The following is a 21,452-nucleotide window of genomic DNA, read 5'->3' as shown; positions in this document are numbered from 1 at the left end:
TTAAACATAAAATAATTTGTACAAGTTACAGGGCTGTTTGTGAAAGAGAACTAGGAAGTCAGATATAGCCGTGAAATTCCTAGCCACCATGCTGCTTGCCTTGACGACAGCCAACACATTCAACATGTAAATTAAATGTTCAATAACTGCTTCATATATATTGAAGCATGAAGTAGGAATGAAGTAATGAATTATGTATTACAAGTAAGCCATATCATTAATAAGGGTCCATGCACTACATATCACTGCTAATATTCAATAACTCTAAGTCCATTATGTATTCAAAATATTTACGTAAGTTGGAAAATGTTGGATAATGTCTTGGGTGAATTATATTCCCAGTGTCAGGAGATTTTCTTAAGCTGATCTTTTTCATCACGCAAAACTTAACTCACATTTCCACTTCCTGTGAAGGCTTTTCCTAACACACAAGTAGCTGCTGTCACTCTTATTGGTTTCTAATATTTTCTATTTATTTACCTTTTATTTATTTATGTTATTACTAATTAATCATGCTTACCTTTACGAATATATAAAGCTTCATGACATTGAGACCAAGTCTACTGGGTAACTCAAGACTTAAAATGTTGCCTATCATACTGTAGATATTTAGTAAATATCTATAAAATGAATTAACTAAAGGATAGGGCTTTTTAAATCAAATATTGCTAAAGGTATCTGAAATAGCAAACAGTCTTATTAGTATTAATTACTTTAATGACTATTAATAATTTATTGAATGCTTACCCTATGTAAGATTTGATATAGACTTACTTAAAGATGACTATTATGTCTATAATTATACAAGATCCTGTAAACTTTATTTCTCACATTTTGGAGAAAGGAAAAACAATTTTTAGAGAGCATAGTCGACTAGCACAAAGACACACAACCAATAAGAAGGTTATCTATGGTTTATCCACCTTGTTACATTTCTACACTATTTTCATTTGTTACGCTAATGCATGCAGATTCATTTTCTTTACATATTTTATGTTTGCTGTATTTAAGTCCTAATCACTTTCTCAGCAGTTGGTTCTGTTGCCTAATTTCATTGCTTAAGTTTTTTCTGGCCAAAGTGCTGTTATGAGTTAGAGAATTTTTTATACATTCATTTGAGTGAAAGGTAAGATCTATTACATAAGAATTAATGTAGGCTTTTTATACTGATTTTTGCAGTCATATCAGTAGTGTGTTTTCTCTAGCATACCACCTAGCCATGGGTGGGAATTCATTCAATGGATATTTGAATAAAGTCTGTTACTTTATTCAAATGCACAGTGAGGATTTGAGTCATAAGGAAATTGGGAGGCCAGGCAGATTTGTGGTTTGTTCAATGGAACTGAATTTGAAGAACAATCAATTTGATGTTGGATTGGATTGCCTAGCTCCCTGAGGACAAAATATGCCTGAAATTGCTCCTTCGAATGAGTCCTATAGGCACCATTCCGTGAGCCCACACTGGGAGTGTCAGAGTGATTTGGGAACAAGAGCCAATCAAGAGTTCGTGAAAAGCATTCCATGTGTATATAAAAATATATAACAAATTTGGACACAGTTTTAAAAGGTTTTTCAATATATTCAAGGACAAAAAATATTTGTTACTATTCATTGACAACCTTGCCTCTAAATGGATATTATTTCAGTCTATCACAGTTAGACTTATCTGCTCCATTCATTTGAATGAAGTGTGTTAACTCTACTGGGTGACAATTACCTATCTGGCAAAAACATCATTATATTTATTTAATGTGTACGAAATTGATTTACCTGGAGCACAGTATTTTTACTGCACTCAAATCAGTTTTCTCTTTGTATCTTTGTGAGGAAGTAACAAATGCTACCTATCAGAATTACAGATAATACAAAGCAATACCTGCTCCGTCCTGGCTAACCCGGTGAAACCCCGTCTCTACTAAAAAAATACAAAAAACTAGCCGGGCGAGGTGGCGGGCGCCTGTAGTCCCAGCTACTCCGGAGGCTGAGGCAGGAGAATGGCGTGAACCCGGGAGGTGGAGCTTGCAGTGAGCTGAAATCCGGCCACTGCACTCCAGCCTGGGTGACAGAGCGAGACTCCGTCTCAAAAAAAAAAAAAAAAAAAAAAAAAAAAATACCTGCTCCGTGATTCCATGAACACATTCACAGTATAAAAGTAACATTTATTTCCCAAAGATAAATAGAACATTTTAAATTTATTTAATGTTACTGGAATATTTTACATGAAATGTTATTTTAATTCACAATGCATAGAAAAATTAATTTATAAATAGCTCAATGTATTGCTCCTTAATGAGAGTAGGGACAGCCATATATGGTCTATAGATTTTAAGTGGAAGCACGGCTCACCTCCACAATTTCTTTCTATAAACACATAGCTTTTTAGTTTATAACTCTGCTTGAAGACTTTGGTATTTATGAATCATGATTCTCTTTAGCCTAACTTACTGTCACAGGATCTTGGGGTGTTGTTTTTCTGGCTGGAAACCTCTGTGGTGAGTGGCACCTTTGCCTGAGTTTTGCTCAGACTTGCTGGGCTCATTCTGCTCATGCAGCTAAACAGGCTGCACTTGGTTTGCCCTACCAGCCTAGATCCCATGCTTGCCAAGGATAAGCCAGGTGCAAAGTGGCAAGGGGTGTATGAGTGAGTGAGCATGGGGTACAGCCACGTCATACAGCAAAGCACGCAGGTGGCGATGGGACTGGCAGCTACAAGTGCCGGCACAGGTTCTGGCTCTCTGAAACGCTGTGGCTGGACCAGGCACACTGCAAGCAGCTTCCATAGCTGCCATTGGGAAATGCAGTGGCACCTGAAAGCTTGGAGACCCCAGGAAACACAGAGCCCCAAAGAGTGTGTCACAGCCTCGGCTTGGGGAGTTCCTAGGTCTGGGCTCCCAGAAGAGCTGCAGCTCTTCTCTCCTTCACTCTTCTCTCCTTCTCATGGCCAATAATGTGGCAAGCAAGGGGTGTATCTCAGCCCTGTTTGTGTTACTGCTCATTCAGTCCTGCCATTCAGCAGGCCTAGAGTTCTTGTCCTGCATCCAGGAGAAATTAGGTACCTGAACAAGAGGAGGGTGAGCAAGGCAAAGAGGTGCGTTATATTGAGCAAAAGAACAGCTCAGAGGAGACCCACAGTGGATCACTCCTCTCCACAGGTAGGTCATCCCCAAGTGTCCAGCTCTCAGTGGAGAGGAGACCCACAGTACATATTTTGTCTCTGTAAGCAGTTCATCCCTTCATTTGGCTGAGTTTGGCTGAGTATGATGTTTAAATGGACTTAAGAGGGGAGAAAGTATATGCTGATTGGTCCATGAGCAGCCATGGGTGGGCCTAGAAAGAACAACGTAGTTTCTCACTCCAGTCCATGGAACTGGCAGCCCAGCCCCCAGGCCTCAGGCTGTCCCTGGCCTGAAGGTAGGGTTTCACTGAGGACCAACCTCTTTCTTCCCAGGAGCCTGTCTGCCTCCTGCCACCATTAACCTGCCATCCATGGTGTTCATGGCACCCAGGCTGTTTGTGCCAAGGGGTGCCTGCAGGCTCACACCAAGCCATTCGTAGCCCCCTTCAGCCTCCCTCCTGTGCTCATCAGGGCTCAATGTCCAGAGGGGCCTGAGGTGGCAGGGCACTGGCTTGTCAGCACTGCCTCGAATGCATGCACACCAAGCCAGGTCGTGACAGCGTCTGGGCTCAGCCACAACTTTGCTCCAAAATCAGTGGGGTCGCCAGAAGCGGGGAGAGGCCAGGCAATGGGAGTAGGCACTTTTGAGCCTGAGGGGGCAGGGGTGCTTCCTGGGACCCCAAGAGTACAGAGATGCCCTGGTCCACTGCCACTGCTGGGCAACTACAGCTGTGCCTAGGAAGGTGGGGCTCCTACCCCTCCAACTTGGAAGGGGGTGGGGCTTCTGCCTGTTCCCAGTTCCCACCAGCTCTGTGGAGTGTGTGGCCCTTGCCATGCCTCCCACACTGCACCTGGTGTCGTGGCAGTGGCCACTCCAGACGAGCCATCACTCCCATCATTACTATCTCAGTCATAACAAAGAGGCGTGAACTGGTTTAATATTCTTTCCAGTGTTACAAACAAATAGCGCATATCAAATGCAAGTTGACTAAGCTATCTGTGAAAAATTTTAAGAGGACTGAGCTATGTATTTCTACACACTATGTAAGTAGATAGCATGTTCTCAGATAGAACAGAAGAAATTATACAGAAAACCCAAAAATAAAAGGAGGGAGAAAAATCACTGAGCGTCTTTGATAGCTTACCTTTACAGTAACTCCAAAAGATAATAGTTTAAAGAAAATGGAATGATAATCCTCACATACCAAGTTGTGTCCACATAGCTGCTGGAAATTTATAAAAAATAATACTCCATCCTATTAGTTTTGTAGCCGATTAACATACGTAGAAATTTCACATAATCTCTTCATGCCTTAGTGTCCTCACTAGTAAAATAGAGGTCATAATAATATTACTCATAAGATTGCTGTAAGGGTTAAATGAGTTAATGTGGAAAATCTCTTAGGAAAGCACAGGGTATATAGGAAGTACTTTTCAAATTTTACCAATTACTACTTTGCTTCCTAACAAGATATTCATTCATCATATATTAAAGATACTATCATACTAATGATGAAAATCACTATGTCTGATAACTGTATTCATTACAATGTGACACATATTATTGATGGCCAATAATGATTTGGAAAAACCTATAAATTATGTGTAAGTGTTTTAGGTGCAAATTCTGGTACTGAAATATATATATATATATATATATATATATATAAAATATATATCACAAGCATATTAGTCTTTAGGAATAAAATACAGCAATTATTAAACAGTAGAAATAAAAATTATTGATTTTTATGAATGTAGTAGTTACTCTTTGTTAATGGCCAGTGAATATATAAAAGTAATGAATTTAAAAAATTACTATTCTATTAAGAAAATTTAATCTCATGTCTAATTCAGTATTTTGACCACTGTTGATGAATATCTTTATCATGTATTTTTACACAAAGTCTTTTCTGTGTTGATTTTTATTGCAATTCATGGAAACATTTTCAAGGCGATATTGACAGTCAAATAAAAATGATTTCCCATACCATAGATCAGCAACATAACTGGGGAGAAAAAATAATTAAAATAATTATAATTAAGATGTTGGTTATAAAGGATACAGGGTTTATGTCAATAAGTGATTTAGAAATCCAGAGGTTTCTTTTTTTTTTTTTTTTTTAAATCTCAATTCACTGCATCCTCTATCTCCTGGGTTCAAGCGATTTTTCTGCCTCAGTCACGCAAGTAGCTGGGATTACAGGCGTGTGCCACCACTCCCAGCTAATTTTTGTATTTTTAGTAGAGATGGTGTTTTGCCATGTTGGCCAGGTTGGTCTCAAACTCCTGACCTCAAATCATCCACCCACCTCAGCCTCCCAAAATGCTGGGATTGTAGGCATGAGCCACTATGCTTGACTGGAATCCACAGGTGTTATAGATTACTTCCGCATGGAATTTCAGAGGGAAACTGGAATTTGTGCTCATCCTAGAAAGGTATTTACAATGCATATCCTTCAGATCTGAGAGTGATACAGTGACTCACTGTTACTAGCTACTTCAGCTATCTACATAGCAAATAGCCCCGAAGTTAAATTGTATAACTTAACACAACAACAAATATTCACTTTTTCGTGATTCTTTAATTGTATCAGGGATTTAGAGGGGCGATTTTTCCACATTGTATTGGCTAGGATAGCACTTACAACAGGATGCAGCTGGAAGTTTTAGCTTGGGTGTCAGAAAATACTGAGACCTGAATGGTTCTCTGCCTCAAGGAGGGTAGCCAGGCTTTTTACATATTGGCTCGGGGACCCAAGGGAGTGAAAGCAGAAGGAGTCAGGTCTCTTTAGAGCTGGTCTCAAAAATTACACAGCTTCACTTTAACGGCATTTTCTTCCTGGTCAAAACAAGTCATAAGGCAGCTGGAAATGAAGAGGAGGAAAAATACATGACCTCTCAATGAAAGGAGTGATAGGTTCACCTAGAACTGCAGGGATTAGGGATGACTATCTGTTTCATATGAAAATCACCATATTAGTACTGGAATACTGTACTTTTCCTTTTGATTTTCATAAACTCTGATTATTACTTCACAATTTTTTTTTATTAAACTTATCTAGAAATACCCAGTCTAACTGTCTCCTGCTAAGAAAGCAAGTGATACAACAATTGGTACCCAGGAGTGACCCTAGGAAACAGACCTTCAACATGGAATTCTGGGATTGGATTGCTCATGTTTGAGGAATGTGTTCATAGCTTCCTTGCCAGAAAATACTGATAATTCATGGCATGCAGTTTACAATTATGTGGACTACTCTTTGAGGACATAGGCCAACAAATTGTAAAAGATTCCTAATTTCTATCACTCAGGCTGCAGAAGCATCTATGTGAGTATGTTCCAGGGCATAAAGTCAAGGAGAATAAACTATAGTGCTGAATTGGGTAAAATCAATTGACATGGTTTCATAATCCTCAAATTTAAGATTGAATGTACTACCTTGTGAACTTGGGTGTGGCATCAGTGATCTGTTCAATTGACTAATTAAAGCCTGGAAAATGTAATAGCCTATAGTCTATGAGTCAAAAATGCCAGAAATTTGTCATGTAAAATCTGTTAAGGCATTGCCTTTTCATACCAACTGAAGGAGTCAAATGATAACAGCTGGAAGCCATTATACTAAGAAATGCTTTGATGAGAGGGTTTGTAAACATCCTTGAAACGTTCAATGACGGCCGTCTTCTGTGAGCCAGAGATTACTGTGGAGATGCTATAATAAGGTTGAATTTTCTGATCTCACTAGGCATGAGGATAATAAAGTAGTAGAGGTGAGTGACAGATCTTAACTACCAGAGATAAGGTAGAAGGAATTATTACAATAAGCCATACACAGAAAATGGGGGTCAGATTTTGTGCACACAAGTATCTGTGGCTTTGGGTAATTTATCACAATATTGCTAGAAACAAAACAGACCATCAGTTACTAATATGTTGCTTGACATATAACAGCAAAACGAGATCCACATTAAGTAGGCAGACACCTAACTAAACTCACTGTTATGAGGATAAATGGCCTCATAGTAAGTTTCTGGGCATTAACCAATTCACAACTTTGGATTGACCTGACCTTGGGCAAACCGGGTCTTTTTGAGAAAAGATCTTACAACATGGCAGCTGATGTACACTGTGAATCTTCCCCCAAGCTTTCCAAAAAGTGGCCTGCCCTGTTTGCCAGGATGAAAGTAGTATCCTTACCAGCCGTGGTTTGTATTATTTTGGTTCTTTACCCAAAGCAGTTTTCAGAAATGTATATTTCATCTCTCCTGGGTTGCTGTGGGCTATGTCTCTCTCCAATAGCTCCTTTGCTTTTGCCTTTCCCATGTTTGGTAACAGCTTCTCTTTTGCTAACCCTGCTATACTGGACAATTCCCTGTTGGTTTTCTTAAATCTTGCCCACATTAAAAAAATTATTTTACTAAAATCTCCTTAAACTAATTACTCTATGAAATCAGTTTCCTTAAAGACCCTTGACTCAATGAACTTATCATAATAAAACTATCATTACCAGCAAGTGTTAGGCACACAAAAAAGTGAGAAGGCATTCTGATGGAGTCTTGCTGTGTTGCCCAGGCTGGAGTGCAGTGGCACAATCTCGGCTCACTGCAACCTCCACCTCCCAGGTTCAAGTGATTCTCCTGCCTCAGCCTCCCAAGTAGCTGGGACTAACTACAGGTGCCCACCACCATGCCTGGCTAATTTTTGTATTTTTAGTAGAGACGGGGTTTCGCTGTGTAGGCCAGGCTCGTCTCTAATGCTTGACATTGTGATCCACCCGCCTTGGCCCCCCAAAGTGCTGGGATTAGAGGCGTGAGCCACCACACCTGGCCTCCTTATCGTTATTATAATTATTAATTTATATAGATGTCTTTGGGATTGTTGAAAATTGATTATATCCTTTGACCTAGGTGTTGCTCCAGATATTAACCTAGTATTCAGTATTTTTTTTTTGACAGCTAAGATTCAATTTATTTATTTTTTCAAATTTGGGGATAGATATTACAGAAAATTTTTTTCTTCACTATATATAATTAGCTTCTGGCACGAAGAATGTTTACCTGGAGTGTTTCCTGGTATTTTGCTGATTTGGTTTCTTCTCATCTGAATGCTCCTTTCTATGCCTCTGGTTTTCATGTAGCACTTTTCACCAAGGCTAAGATGGAGGCTTCCTTGAAAGATAGATCTGTGTCCATCTTGTATCAGGACTACCATAGAATATTGATTTGCTCTGTTTTATAACTATTTGGGGTAAAAATAGTGATATGTCAAAATATATTGTGAAGAAATGTGCCTTTTACATTGATATATTAATAGTTGTGATATACATTTTCATAATTACTATCATGGAGAACAATATTCCAGTTTCTATGTATGTGTTCTGCAAGCCAAACATTTTACCAGGTTGAGCCATTCATAGTGAACCAGGTAGTGATTTCGAAAGCGTTCTCAAAATATTACAAAATTTAGACATAAAAATATTTCACAATTTAGAATGTGTTCTCAAAATATTACAAATTGTATGTATAAAAATATGACATCAGCCCCTTTTAGTAATGGATGTTATTGAATTTTTAGCTTTGTTGTTTTTGCTATGGAAGGTACTAGAGTTATAAAGATAATTATTGCATAGTCTCAGTCTAGTGAATTAACAAGACATAGGCCCAAAGTTTTCTTTTTCACAAAGTCGTATCTTTCAATTCAACCAACACATACAAATACAGCTGGCCAGTGAACAACATGGCTTTTTCTAAAACAATAATGACATCTTTGATGGTGTAATCCCTCCAGATTTTTATCATGTTCTGTCTATTGGAGTTCTCTTTCGTATCATTGACAATCCCTTTCACAGAGTAATCCTTAAAAGTCCTTATGACACCCCAATTTAGAGGCTGAATTATAGACATTGTGTTTGGTGGCAAGATCACTTTGATGTCTTCAGTTTTGAACTCATGAAGTTGTGTGTGACCAGGATTGTTGTCCAATATTAGAAGCATTTTAAAAGGCAGTTCTTTGCTGACAAGGTACCTTCTGAATTCTGTAAGAAAGCATCAGTGGAACCACTCTGGAAAGTGTATTCTCATTGTCCAAGAAACATAAACAAACAAAAGATTGGCAATTTGCGTTTATCATTTTCCTTAAAGGCTTGGGGATTATCAGTTCTAGAAATAAGAACTGCCCTAATCATAAACTCACCAACATTTGCACAAAACAGTATACTTAGCCTATTCCTTTCTGCTTTAAATCCTGGTGCTCACTTCTCTTCCTTACAGATAAATAATCTTTGTGGCATTTTTTTTTTCCTAGAATAGATCACTTACTTCATTAAAAACCTGTTCAAGCAGATATTCTTTCTCTTCAATGATTTCCTTAGTGGCATCTGGAAATCCATCTGTTGCTTTTTGGTCAGCAGAAGCTGATTCTTCTGTTATCTTGACATTTTTTAAAAACCAAACACCTTTGTAAAAGTATTAAACTATCCTTTGCTGACATTCAATTCTTCACTCTTAGATTTTTCATATTCCTTTTGTTTTATTTTATAATGACTTCAACTTTTAAAAAATTCATATTAGAGTCTATAGATATGTCCTTTTTGTAGCAATATTGCACCCATATAAAAGCTCCATTTCCAATATGAGATAAAAAGGTGTTATATTAAAGTGCAAGGTTTTTGTGCCTGGGGTATACCTGCAGTGACGGCTTCAGAATTTTTTTTTTTTTTCCTTTATAATACTCTTCATGCTGGATTCTTTTATCTTGAAATGGTATGCTATCCCAGCTGCAGATATCAATCTATGATACACCTCAAGCAATTCAACTTTTTTTGTTGTGTCGTGACTTTGCGTCCACATTACTAGTAACACTTTGTATGGGCCTCATGACCTTATTCAAGGTTTATAAGTTTACCCTATACATGGCTAAAAATACACAATAACCAAGAGAAATTACTTCTTACTATGGCAGGCAAATTACTGGAGTGATAAAATGGTCATGCAGAGATGATGAGTACCACAAGATGTTTTAAGCAGATACTCTCAACGTTTGAGCTCATTGTAATAGCAACAGGAGGTGGCTACAAAGTTATTAGAGTAGTACAGTATGTACTACAGCTAATTTGATGCAGTTATGATGTAATACTGCATCTTTATATTTGCTTACATTTCTTTCAAATGTGAATGGCCTGATAGACAGTTTGTAAGTATTTGTGTGTGTAAGTTTTGATAAATTTTAACTTTTTATAATGTGTGTGTGTATGTTTTATGGTAATGATACAAAAACACTAGTATCTACATATATTTTATACATTCCTATCATACTGTTTTCTGAGTTTTTTCAGTATCTTTAGACTACGTGGTTTGTGAGTTTTTTAAATTGTTGCAAAACTCTAAAACAATTTTCAAAATATTTATTAAAACAACACGTATAAATGGACCCATGCAATCCAATTTTGTGATTTTCAAAAGTCAACTGTGTATATGTCCTAATGAAGATTTATAGACTTTGAAGTTCAATAATATTGAATCTTGTTTAAAATTTTACCTTTGTTTTTCTTTTACATTTCTTAACTGCCCTGAGTTTTAGCTTGCTCATGTTTGTGACAAAGATATTCATTCCTTAGTTTGCTGTACATTTTCAGAAAAATAAACAATGAGGATAAAGCTCTTAGAACCATGTCAGACACAATAGGAGTGTAGAGGAGAAAAAAAAAATGTCTTTTCTTTACTACACTCTGAGGTTCAGTTGCTGGGCTTGTAAGATAAATTAATAAAAGGTAAATTAATAGCATAAAAGTCTTATGTGGCTCACACCTGTCATCCCAGCACTTTGGGAGGCTGAGGTGGGTGGATCATAAAGTCAAGAGATCAAGGCCATCCTGGACAACATGGTGAAACCCAGTCTCTACTAAAATACAAAAATTAGCTGGGTGTGGTGGTGCGCGCCTGTAGTCCCAGCTACTTGGGAGGCTGAGGCAGGAGAATCGCTTGAATCCAGGGGATGGAGGTTGCAATGAGCCAAGATCATGCCACTACACTCCAGCCACGTGACAGAGCAAGACTCCATCTCAAAAAAAAAGTCTTATTTTATTAACATTTATATATATATGAGAGTATCACTAAAAGAAGAAAAAACCTACAGAAGTATTTGACTCAGAAACATATATACCATTTTAACAAAGGTGATTAACTGTGGAGAATTGACTAGACAAAAGAAAAGGAAGTTTTAACTTCTGGGGTTAGTAAATTGTGGGAAGGCCAATATATGTGGAAAACAATTAAATATGAGGATTATTTTAATAAACTTCCTTTGTGCAGACTAATTCCAGTGCTAGCTTCCTGTCTTCTCATGGCCACGCACCTCCTTGGAGACAGGATTTATGGTAGTCCTCATTTCCCAGAAGTTTCTGCTTTTAGTAAGACAAGGAAGGTCCCAGAGTTTTGTTTTTTGTTTGTTTGTTTGTTTGTTTCCTGTATCTTTTGATTCTCAGTTACCTTCAGCTCAAAATAATTTATGTATTAAGGTGACATGTTTTAAGGTAGCATGTTCTAATATTTTTTACTTCAATTGAATTTAATTTTAATACATGCTAATGTGATAGCACCATATAATTATTTTAATATGTTTTCTCTGATTATCAAAAGGAATTAATTTTGTTTTGGAGGAAGAGTTTCACTCTGTCATCCAGGCTGGAGTGTAGTGGTATGATCTTGGCTTACTGCAACCTCCACCTCCTGGGTTCAAGCGACCCTCTCATCTCAGCCTCCTGAGTAGCTGGGGTTACAGGTAAGTGACATGATGCCCAACTAATTTTTGTATTTTTAGTAGAGATGGGGTTTCATCATTTTGGCCAGGCTGGTAACGAACTCCTGACCTCAAGTGATCTGCCTGCCTTGACCTCCCAAAGTGCTGGAACTACAGGTGTGAACCACTGCAGCTGGCCTGGAATTAAAATATTTAATGGACATTTAGATTCTTTCTTCTGTTCATATTCGATTTTTGTAGACTTTTTCTGGATTTATAAAAATTTCTTAGATATTTTGGGCATGGTTTCCCTTTTACATAACCTAAACTATTAGATTTTTCTCTCTACACATGATAAAAAGTATTTATAAAAGAGCAAAATTTATCACTGATTTTTAAAAATTAATAGAAATATGTTTATACATTGTCATGAAATTGTTGTTTGAACTAAGCTTCATTTTTTAATCTATAAAATGCAGAGTTTGTATCAAATTATTTCAAAAGGCTAAATTATGTGATGACACAATACTGTTTTCTAAAATATTAGAGAAATATCAATTTTTATACAGTCTTTTTCATTTCAACAGCAATCAATACTACCTTTACTAAAGTTATGCCAGAGTACATTTTTTAAGCAGGCTATTTTAGCTCTAATTTTTTCATACTTGTAAAATGAGCATGGAAATACAGTAAAAACTTTAGGAAGAGATGTGCTTTTTTTTTTTTTTTCATTTTTCCAAAGCTATTAATAGATATTAATCAACTGATTTTACAGAGGAAAAATGTTTTTTAAAATCCTATCTATAATATCTAATTATTATTGAATTCAGAATTATTAAAACTTACTTGAAGTAGAAATATCTTTAAAAACAACTAGCATGTTTCTGATAAATCATCACAGAATTAGATTATTGGAAATTTCTGCAACATATATTTTCTTTTATAGGTTTTTACATATAATGCCAAGAAACAGCAGGAGATCTGTTAGAACTTGGGCTCTTCAAAAAACAGACACTGAGACATATATTCGAGGGCAGGTAGTTTATGAGGGAGAGTTAGAGATATTGTAACTGTAAAGATTGAGGGAAGCAGAATTGGAAAGAACAAGAAATTGAGCTGCAATTTGGTTACAACAAGCACCCAGCAGATCACATGATAATACTGTACCTGGGCTCGTCCTTCAGTGATATCCCAAATTGGAATAAGGAGAGCCAGATTTTGTATCTCTTCATTGACCAGGCATTTGAATGAGGACTGAAGACCTGAACCACGACTAAAGCATTTTCTCTGTGCTGAGGTAAATTATTGAAGTGAGATTCAGCTGTGGATTATCAACAGTCACATTTTGTAGTCAGTGGAGAAATGAGGGCCTCAGCCCTGAGGAGGAATCTGCACAGTAAATCTATGATACTAGGTGAAAGCACTAGAGTTGTTCCATGCAAAGATAGATGGCTTTTTATTGGTTTTGCTTTTAATGCCATTCTTCTGTAGAGGGTCTGTTAAAAGAAATAAGAATTATTTAAGTATTTAAAATGTGGACAGACAGGGTTGAATTTTAATCATATTTCCAGAGGTGTACATTTAGCCAAATGATTTAATTTTCCTTAGCCTCTTATGTAAAAATAAATTATTATAATGTATACTTTAGAACATTTTTAAGATGTTAAAATAAAATGGTGTATGTAAAACTCGGCCAAGTGGCTGCAAGTTAATTTGTACTCTATAAATGGTATCCTTAATAAGATATTGTAAATTGAAGAAGAAAATTAGCTGAACAGCTATAACATGTAGCTAAATTACAACAATGCTTCTTAACATTTTACTGATCACTTACTATGTGCCTGGCACCATGCCAGTTGCTCTACACATGATAATTTATTTTATGATCACAACAGCCGTAAAAGACGAATACTTCTGTTTGTTTCCATTATTCATATGAGTAAACCTTGGCACAGAGGGATGACAAGATACCACATCTTAGTAAGCGGTGAAGACTGGGTAAAAATTGAGGTCGACGGCCGGGTTTGGTGGCTCAGGCCTGTAATCCCAGCACTTTGGGAGGCCGAAGCGGGCGGATCACGAGGTCAGGAGACCGAGACCATCCTGGCTAACACGGTGGAACCCTGTCTCTACTAAAAAATACAAAAAATTAGCCGGGCGTGGTGGTTGGCGTCTGTAGTCCTAGCTACTCAGGAGGCTGAGGCAGGAGAATGGTGTGAACCCGGGAGGCGGAGCTTGCAGTGAGCCGAGATCGCGCCACTGCACTCCAGCCTGGGTGACAGAGTGAGACTCCTTCTCAAAAAACAAAACAAAACAAAAAAAAACAAAAAAAAAAAATTGAGGCCGTCTAACTCCAGAGCTGAGAAGCCCATGTAAGAGTACATATATCCTTTTACTGTATATTGCGCTTGTTACAAAGCCTTATAAAATGGGAAAAAAAAAATGATCTTGTGAACATAAATACTTGCAAAAAATTCACTGCTGTCATGACTTTGGCGTGGTTAGCAAGAAAGGGTAGCAGAGGCTGTAGAATATTTCTATATCATAACATTAGGAAAGCTATAAACCAAAAATACATATGCATGGTAAATATGGGGAAAATCACAACAAAGATGCAAGTACACATGGATCTTTTCTGGCTACCAGGATTACAGACTTCTAGCATATACAGAGAAGTCACATGAAAATGGAACTTTCGTTGAATATCTTTCATATTGGACTACTTGTTTGTACTCTCTCTACCTGGAAAGGGTTTTATGAAGACTTTCCAAAGGATAAATATGGAAACAGGAATAGCTTTAATAACATCAATTTCCAGATCCTTAACTTCCTCGAATACTCTTTCTTCCATTTTTATCTTCCCAAATACACTCATGCCATTGGCTGCTTCTTTCCCACTTCTTTTATGACTGTTTTTCTGCCACCATTCCTAGGGTCATCGTTTCTAAGCAAAACAGCACTTCACGGTACCAATCAAATGGAGGGTTCTAAATATTGGTATTGATCTCAGGAAGTCAAAGAGCCTCATTACTGAGTAATAAATCCTTTAGTAACTCAGATGTTTACATTTTTTATTTAAATTAAAAGAGAACTTAATCAATTTGCCAGCTGATAAATCATAAAATGATCGTTCATGATGAATCACTGTGCCGTTTTTGCCCTAAACCTCAAAGAAATTCCAAGTTTTTGCTGTTTACCAAGAACTAACTAAGCCTTAGAACTTTTAAGTTTAATTTTACTGTATTTTATTTCATTTTTTCCCAGAGCTCTGTTCTGACAACTTGCAATTGATCCAACATTTGAAACCTTATGAAGGAGCCAGACAGCTTGGTTTTGAATTATAATCTTACAAATTACTGGCTGTGTGACTTTGTGTAAGTACCGTCACTTCTCTGTGCCTTAGTTTATGTTATGTAAAAGGTATGATAATAGTATCTATCTTGAGATTTAGTTTTTAAATATGAAATTTATATATCTGAAACAGATGAATAAGTGTTAGCTACCTTTATTACCATTGCAATTATTATTATAATTATTTATATATGTCAGGCTCATAAAGCTGTGAGCTTTGCAAAATTGTCTGAGAAAGTTTACTTTTCTTTGCATTCATTCCTTTACCTTGGGAAATTAACTTTTCTACACAATAATGTTTTTAAGGCATGAACCTGTAAAATGCTTAATTGGTGTGGCTTCGAAGTATAGAAATTGTAAAGTAGGAAATAATTATATACAATTATCAAACCAATAATGTCAATAAATATTCAAAGAGTATTAATATAATTTTCTTTTGATCTGTTCTTTATTTTCCTTAACTCTTCTCCAGATGAAGAAGAAAATGCTTTGTCAAGAAATTATTTTTTGGACTGAATTCATTTAGGAAAAGATAATTGTTTAGGAAAGAAATTGCTTTAACAGTTTTGCCTGCTACACAATGACTTGTTTGAATATATCCATAGGCATAGAGATAGAATAATAAAACAGAAAAATAAAGAAGAACCTGAAATTAATAAATACCTAGATATTAGTCAGGTTAGTTATGGATGTTGGCAGTTGACGGGATATGTTACAAAGCACATAAATGTTGTATTTGTGTTACTGTACCATTTAGCAGCCATATGCCAGCCGAGTCCATATGTATATGAGCATGAAGTCTCTGAAGGCACTGGTAATTGATTACAATCAATCTGTAAATGATATTTAGGTGATCTTTATGAGTTGCTTTCCTCTTCTCATCTTTCATGGTGTATCAGTGAAGCCTTTAAGTCATTGAATTGAATGACTTCAATTACATTACTCAACAAGTTTAAAACAAATTTAATTTTCAGTAAAAATAAATGTGTATTTGTCTTGATTCTGAACTCCTTACCTCTAAAGAAATATGCCTCAAAATATATTCTAATAGCATTTATTGGCCTTTAGTGTCTAACACAATACATTGCTGTGTTAAATTGTTTACAGTTTTCAAAAAGCGTATTCTTTCTCTCTCCATACACACACATACACACACACACATCTACACACATGCACACACACTTTATTCCCTGACTACACTTTTCTCATGAGCCACAATTTTAATTAAAAATAGTTTTCTTTTTTTTTTTTTTTTTTTTTTTTTTGAGAGACGGAGTCTCGCTCTGTCGCCCAGGCTGGAGTGCAGTGGCGCGATCTCGGCTCACTGCAAGCTCCGCCTCCCGGGTTCACGCCATTCTCCTGCCTCAGCCTCCCGAGTAGCTGGGACTACAGGCGCCCACAACCGCGCCCGGCTAATTTTTTGTATTTTTAGTAGAGACGGGGTTTCACCGTGGTCTCGATCTCCTGACCTTGTGATCCGCCCGCCTCGGCCTCCCAAAGTGCTGGGATTACAGGCGTGAGCCACCGCGCCCGGCCAAAAATAGTTTTCTTCAAGCAGGAAAATTGCTTAGAAAATGCTAATTGTCTGGTAAATATTTAGAGCACACATTGTTCATTTTGTCTAACTCTATGCTAAGAACATTATATTGGGATATTTTTACCCCTGTCCATTAAAATGTCATTTCACCTCATTGAGGAACATAAAAACCCATATAACTTTCAATTTATCCTACAACTATAGAAAAATAACTTGTTTGGATTAATATTAATTTTAATTAATTAACTTGTTTCGATTAATATTAACTTTTAGCAAATATCTAATAGCTTCCAATTTTTTGATTGTTAGAGTTATATAAATAAAACACAATGAAAAAACCATTATTCTACCTAGGGTTTTATAATTAACTATAAATGGATCAATCTAAGCTTGATTGCTAGGAGTAAATTCACTCATCTGCAAAATGTACCTCCATTAATAATCGCAGAAGAAACCTGAGTGAAGTCTAGATTCCTTCTGTTGGAAATAATACCCAAGGAAGAAAATACGATCAAATGCTGGGGTTGGTATTTTGTCGGTGGAGACTGAGATAGAAGTATATAAATGAACCTTTAAACACAGCCAGGGACTGACCATTAGACCATCTAAATTAGATCATCTAAATACCATTTACAGATCGATTGAAGAAATTGGTTACTGTATTTCTTCTATTGCTTCAGCACCTCAAATTTTACTATAGAACTAGGATAATAAAATCCTAATGTCCAAAACCACACAGATTTAGAACCAAAACAACATTTTTGTTCTTTTTTCAATACAGTACCTCAGGAATTTGCTAAAATGCATATTATCAGGATTCATAGACAGATAATTGCATTTGTTTGATCTCAAGTGGGACTCAGAAAACATTATTTTAAAATTATCTTATCAGAAGATTCTGAAGCAGATGGTCCATGGAGAGTTTTTGATGATATATTTCTCTAGAATAATAATGTGTTTGCTTCGCGACACCTATTACACTAGGGATTTGTATCTTTAGTCCTAAAGACAGTGTCATATAATACTTTCTCAATAAATATTTTTGATTGAGTGAACAAATCTACGTACAATTATTTAAAATATATTGTTTGTTTCCAAATTAGAAGATGTAAACTAACAGCTTTATAAAAACCTTTCGGTCAGTCTCAAAATTGTGAATAATGTACTCTTAAAAATAAAAAAATTTGTGTTTTTTTATAACATTAAACTTGGATTTGCTTATAATTTCACAGAGCTTGATAATACATACAAAGTCTTCAAATGATTGAGGGGTGGTGGTAGTGAAGAAAGATTGTGCTGCACCGATCTCAAGAATAGAGCCAAGACCAATAATAAAGCTGTGCAAAATTAGTAGGCCAGTATTTACATAAATTGAGGATATTTATGTCAATATGTTTGCAGGCAGAGATTTTCAAAGGTCAAATAGACATTTGAATGTGTAATGAGACAAACTAGACTGCAAATTGTAATGTTTATTATCCTCCAAATGTGTGATTCCTCACCTTCATTTTTCCCCACCATCCGCCTGGAAGCTTTTAGCAACATGTCCATAACTAGGAATAATAATTTTGTCTTTGAGAGACTTAATTTTTATAGCTAGAAACATAAATACGAGTGTTGGGGAAAAACTTGCTCTGCTCTTCAGGTTCATGCATCTAATGCTTTTCTCACTCCAGTGGCTGGATATAATTGGGTTTCTTCAGCCACGCGTACACAACCAAAACTTGAGAATGACTCTGCTTGAATTGTCAAATATGAAGACCCACTCAATGAAGACGCTATTGTGGCCTTAAAATAAAGTTAAACATACCATCTTCAACCCAAAGGACTTTCATCATATGGTAAAAACAAAACAAAACAAAACAGAACAAAAAAACCTGAACTTTTGACTTCATTATAGCAATTTCATGGATCATACTAACTTGTTAGAAAAGAGAATTATGGAGCCAAATTAACACATTTAGTATTTATTTATTCAAAAATAAGCCAACTGCATATTTTTGGCTTGTTTGCTTTTGTCTAGGAGATGGGACAGGTAACAATGTCGGGTTGGTAAGTTAAAACACTAAAAACAAATCTGTTCAAATATTTTAGATTACTAATGAAATGTGAGATACTTTACCTGAATAAAATTTATATTTCCATCATAGCATCAACAATCATGCTATGAACTACTTGACTTATTTTACTCATTTTCTAAGATCGCTCTATAGTACTTGCACTTATTTTTATAACCTACTACAATCTGCTCTGTTAAAGACTAGAGCCTAATACAATCTATTCTATTTTCAGCACTGAGAACATACATATTAACTACCACAAATTTTTAAAAAGCATCATCATGGCTGTGTCATTCTTTACTTTATTGCCAGTCCTTTGATGGACAAATAATTGCAAATATGTACACAAAAACTTATTGCAACTAATCATGTAAGATGACTACACGTATATTTAAAACTTACAAAAAAAAGCCTCTGAATAGCAATACATACTCTAATTCTCTACCATCTGTTAGTATGTTATGTCCTAGATGTACTTATTTATCTTTCTTTTCCAAGTAAACTATAAAAATGTTTAGGACAATGACTGCTTTTTATTTATTCCATTAGGGAACCATAACTTACTACAACATAGGGCATGCTTTCTATCTTTTAAGAGATGAATTCATTTCCTTATTCTCTTTTTAAATCGTCTGTTTTATATTTCAGCTATGTTTGCTTATTGATTCTAGTTATGAGATTTAAAAAAGCTTTTCATCTCAATTATGAAACATGCTTAGGCAAACATAAACTATTATATTTGTGGAAATAATAAAATGTTCACAATAAATCTAAATCCCTATTTGAAGTAATCCTTAATTGCAGAAATTGAGCATTGTACATAACTAAAAACAATAAAAAAAAATCTGAACAAGGAATATTCTACATACTGCGCGCCTGCTTCCAAACCATGCTACATTTTATAAAGTAGAAATATTTCCCACCATCCTGTTCTCAAAACGAAAGCTTTACATTGCTGTACTTTATCTTTTTAGTTTTAATTCCGGCAGAAACTGGGGCCTCTTCTGAGTGTGGCCTTTGAATTCACCAAGGCTCAGCTAGATTCGCTCTCAGTAACCCAGGAGAAACTGGCACTTTAAATAACTAAAAGAAACAAAATCTTCAACTCACCTGCGTGCATGGAAGCCGTTTTTCTCCTGTTAAGCTGACATTTCTGCGAGTTGACAGGCCTATCACTCAGCGCCTCAGACACTTCAAAGACCTCTCACAACTTGAGGAACGTCTGAAAATTGTTAATGTGAACGTCAGGATGTCTAGTTTTACTAAGAATTGGTCATATCATTTATGTAATCATCCTGGGACTGTTCTACTGCTGAAAACAGCAAAATGTTCAAATGATATGAAGTGGGGCTGAACCACGGAATACATGTGATTTCCCATTCTTTAAAAAAACTACCAAAATAAATTTTGACAAATTGGAAAACAAAAAAATTTAAAAAATTGTCATTTAAAATTATGTATTTCACCTTATTTTTGCATAGAAATAAGCTTGTATATAATTTGTTTATATAGGCATCATAGGAGCATGGCAAGGTAAAGAGCCTATATAGGAAATTATCCTTGGTGGCTGCTCATATAATCATCTGAGTATTGTTTAAAACTATGGATGTCTGTTTCTCACCATCATCAGTTCTTATTTGATTGGTGTTCATGGATATAAAGTACTTCCAAGGTAATTCTAATTTATAGTCACTGCTGAGAACCATGCTCTCGGATGAACACCAAATAAAGCAAAGCAAATTATTCCAGTGGTCATTCCTTTGCAAACTGTCGTTTATTTATCTAATAAAATTATCATGCTTTGTTTTTTGACAGAAAGATCTCCATAAAACATATATTAGTTGCGTCTTTTAATTTCTGTTTTGTTATTGTTTTATTGATTTGGGTTAAATATGGAACAAACATTTCATATAATTTTTATAGTTGATTATTTAAGCTTAAAAACTCTGCTATATTAATATTTCCTTTATCAAATATAAAAATAACAAGCATAAGAAGTGAAATTTGCAAATGTAACTAATAAACAATAGTCAGTGGAAACTTTATTAACTTTTATGCACAATGTTAATAAGAAACGCCATTTTCCTCTTGCAATAAATAGTTTACCTGTTTATATAGCTTGAATTATTTTGTTTACCACAAAACTCCTATTCCACTTTATACCTGAGTGCTATCAAAAGACAGTGTAGTTTTAGATAACTGAAGTTGAAGCAAAGAGGCAAAATTGTCCCTTTATAACACATCTATTTTTTTTCTCCAATTACATTTTCATTTCATTTACATTTTCCTTCCGAATACTCTTGGTATTCTTATATGAAGACTGAATGCCTGTAACTTGAATATATTTAGCTCAGTATCTTATCATGGTGCATTTTACATTGAAATATTTTGATAATTAAAGTTTCAATGGGTGATTTTTTAAATTTATGAACTACATTATTATTTTATGTAGATTTAAATTTACAACCTGAATTAGTAGCTTGTATTATTGTCATTAAGAAAAAATAGGAAAAAAAAAATACTAGCAATTATAAACAGTATGAGTCGATGTAAGCATTTTTGTTAGCCCTGAAGCCGTTTTAATAGTTTTATTGTCTTAATCAACTTACTCAACTCTCTTTATTGCTCTTTGGAGGTGGTAGTTTTGAACAC

At 35.7% G+C, this 21,452-nt stretch overlaps 1 long non-coding RNA gene across 4 annotated transcripts in view; it reads left to right on the top strand.

The window, feature by feature from the left end:
- Positions 1–6,294: 6,294 nt before the first annotated feature.
- The window catches only part of LOC126955666 (uncharacterized), a 43,314-nt gene continuing 28,156 nt past the window's right edge, over positions 6,295–21,452 (top strand). For 2 of the 4 annotated variants that reach the window (XR_007726032.1, XR_007726030.1), the window contains exons 1-3: positions 6,295–6,886; positions 11,753–11,894; positions 15,117–15,226. This is a non-coding gene — a long non-coding RNA (uncharacterized LOC126955666). Of the gene's footprint in view, positions 6,887–11,752; positions 11,895–15,116; positions 15,227–19,774; positions 20,212–21,452 lie in introns of those variants that run through there. The other 2 variants (XR_007726031.1, XR_007726029.1) reach the window with 2 other exon arrangements.

The sequence above is a fragment of the Macaca thibetana genome, chromosome 5 (assembly GCF_024542745.1).
Source record: "Macaca thibetana thibetana isolate TM-01 chromosome 5, ASM2454274v1, whole genome shotgun sequence".
Classification (NCBI taxonomy): Eukaryota; Metazoa; Chordata; class Mammalia; order Primates; family Cercopithecidae; genus Macaca; species Macaca thibetana.
Note: the sequence above shows the minus strand (reverse complement) of the source record. Positions and strands in the feature narration are given on the sequence as shown.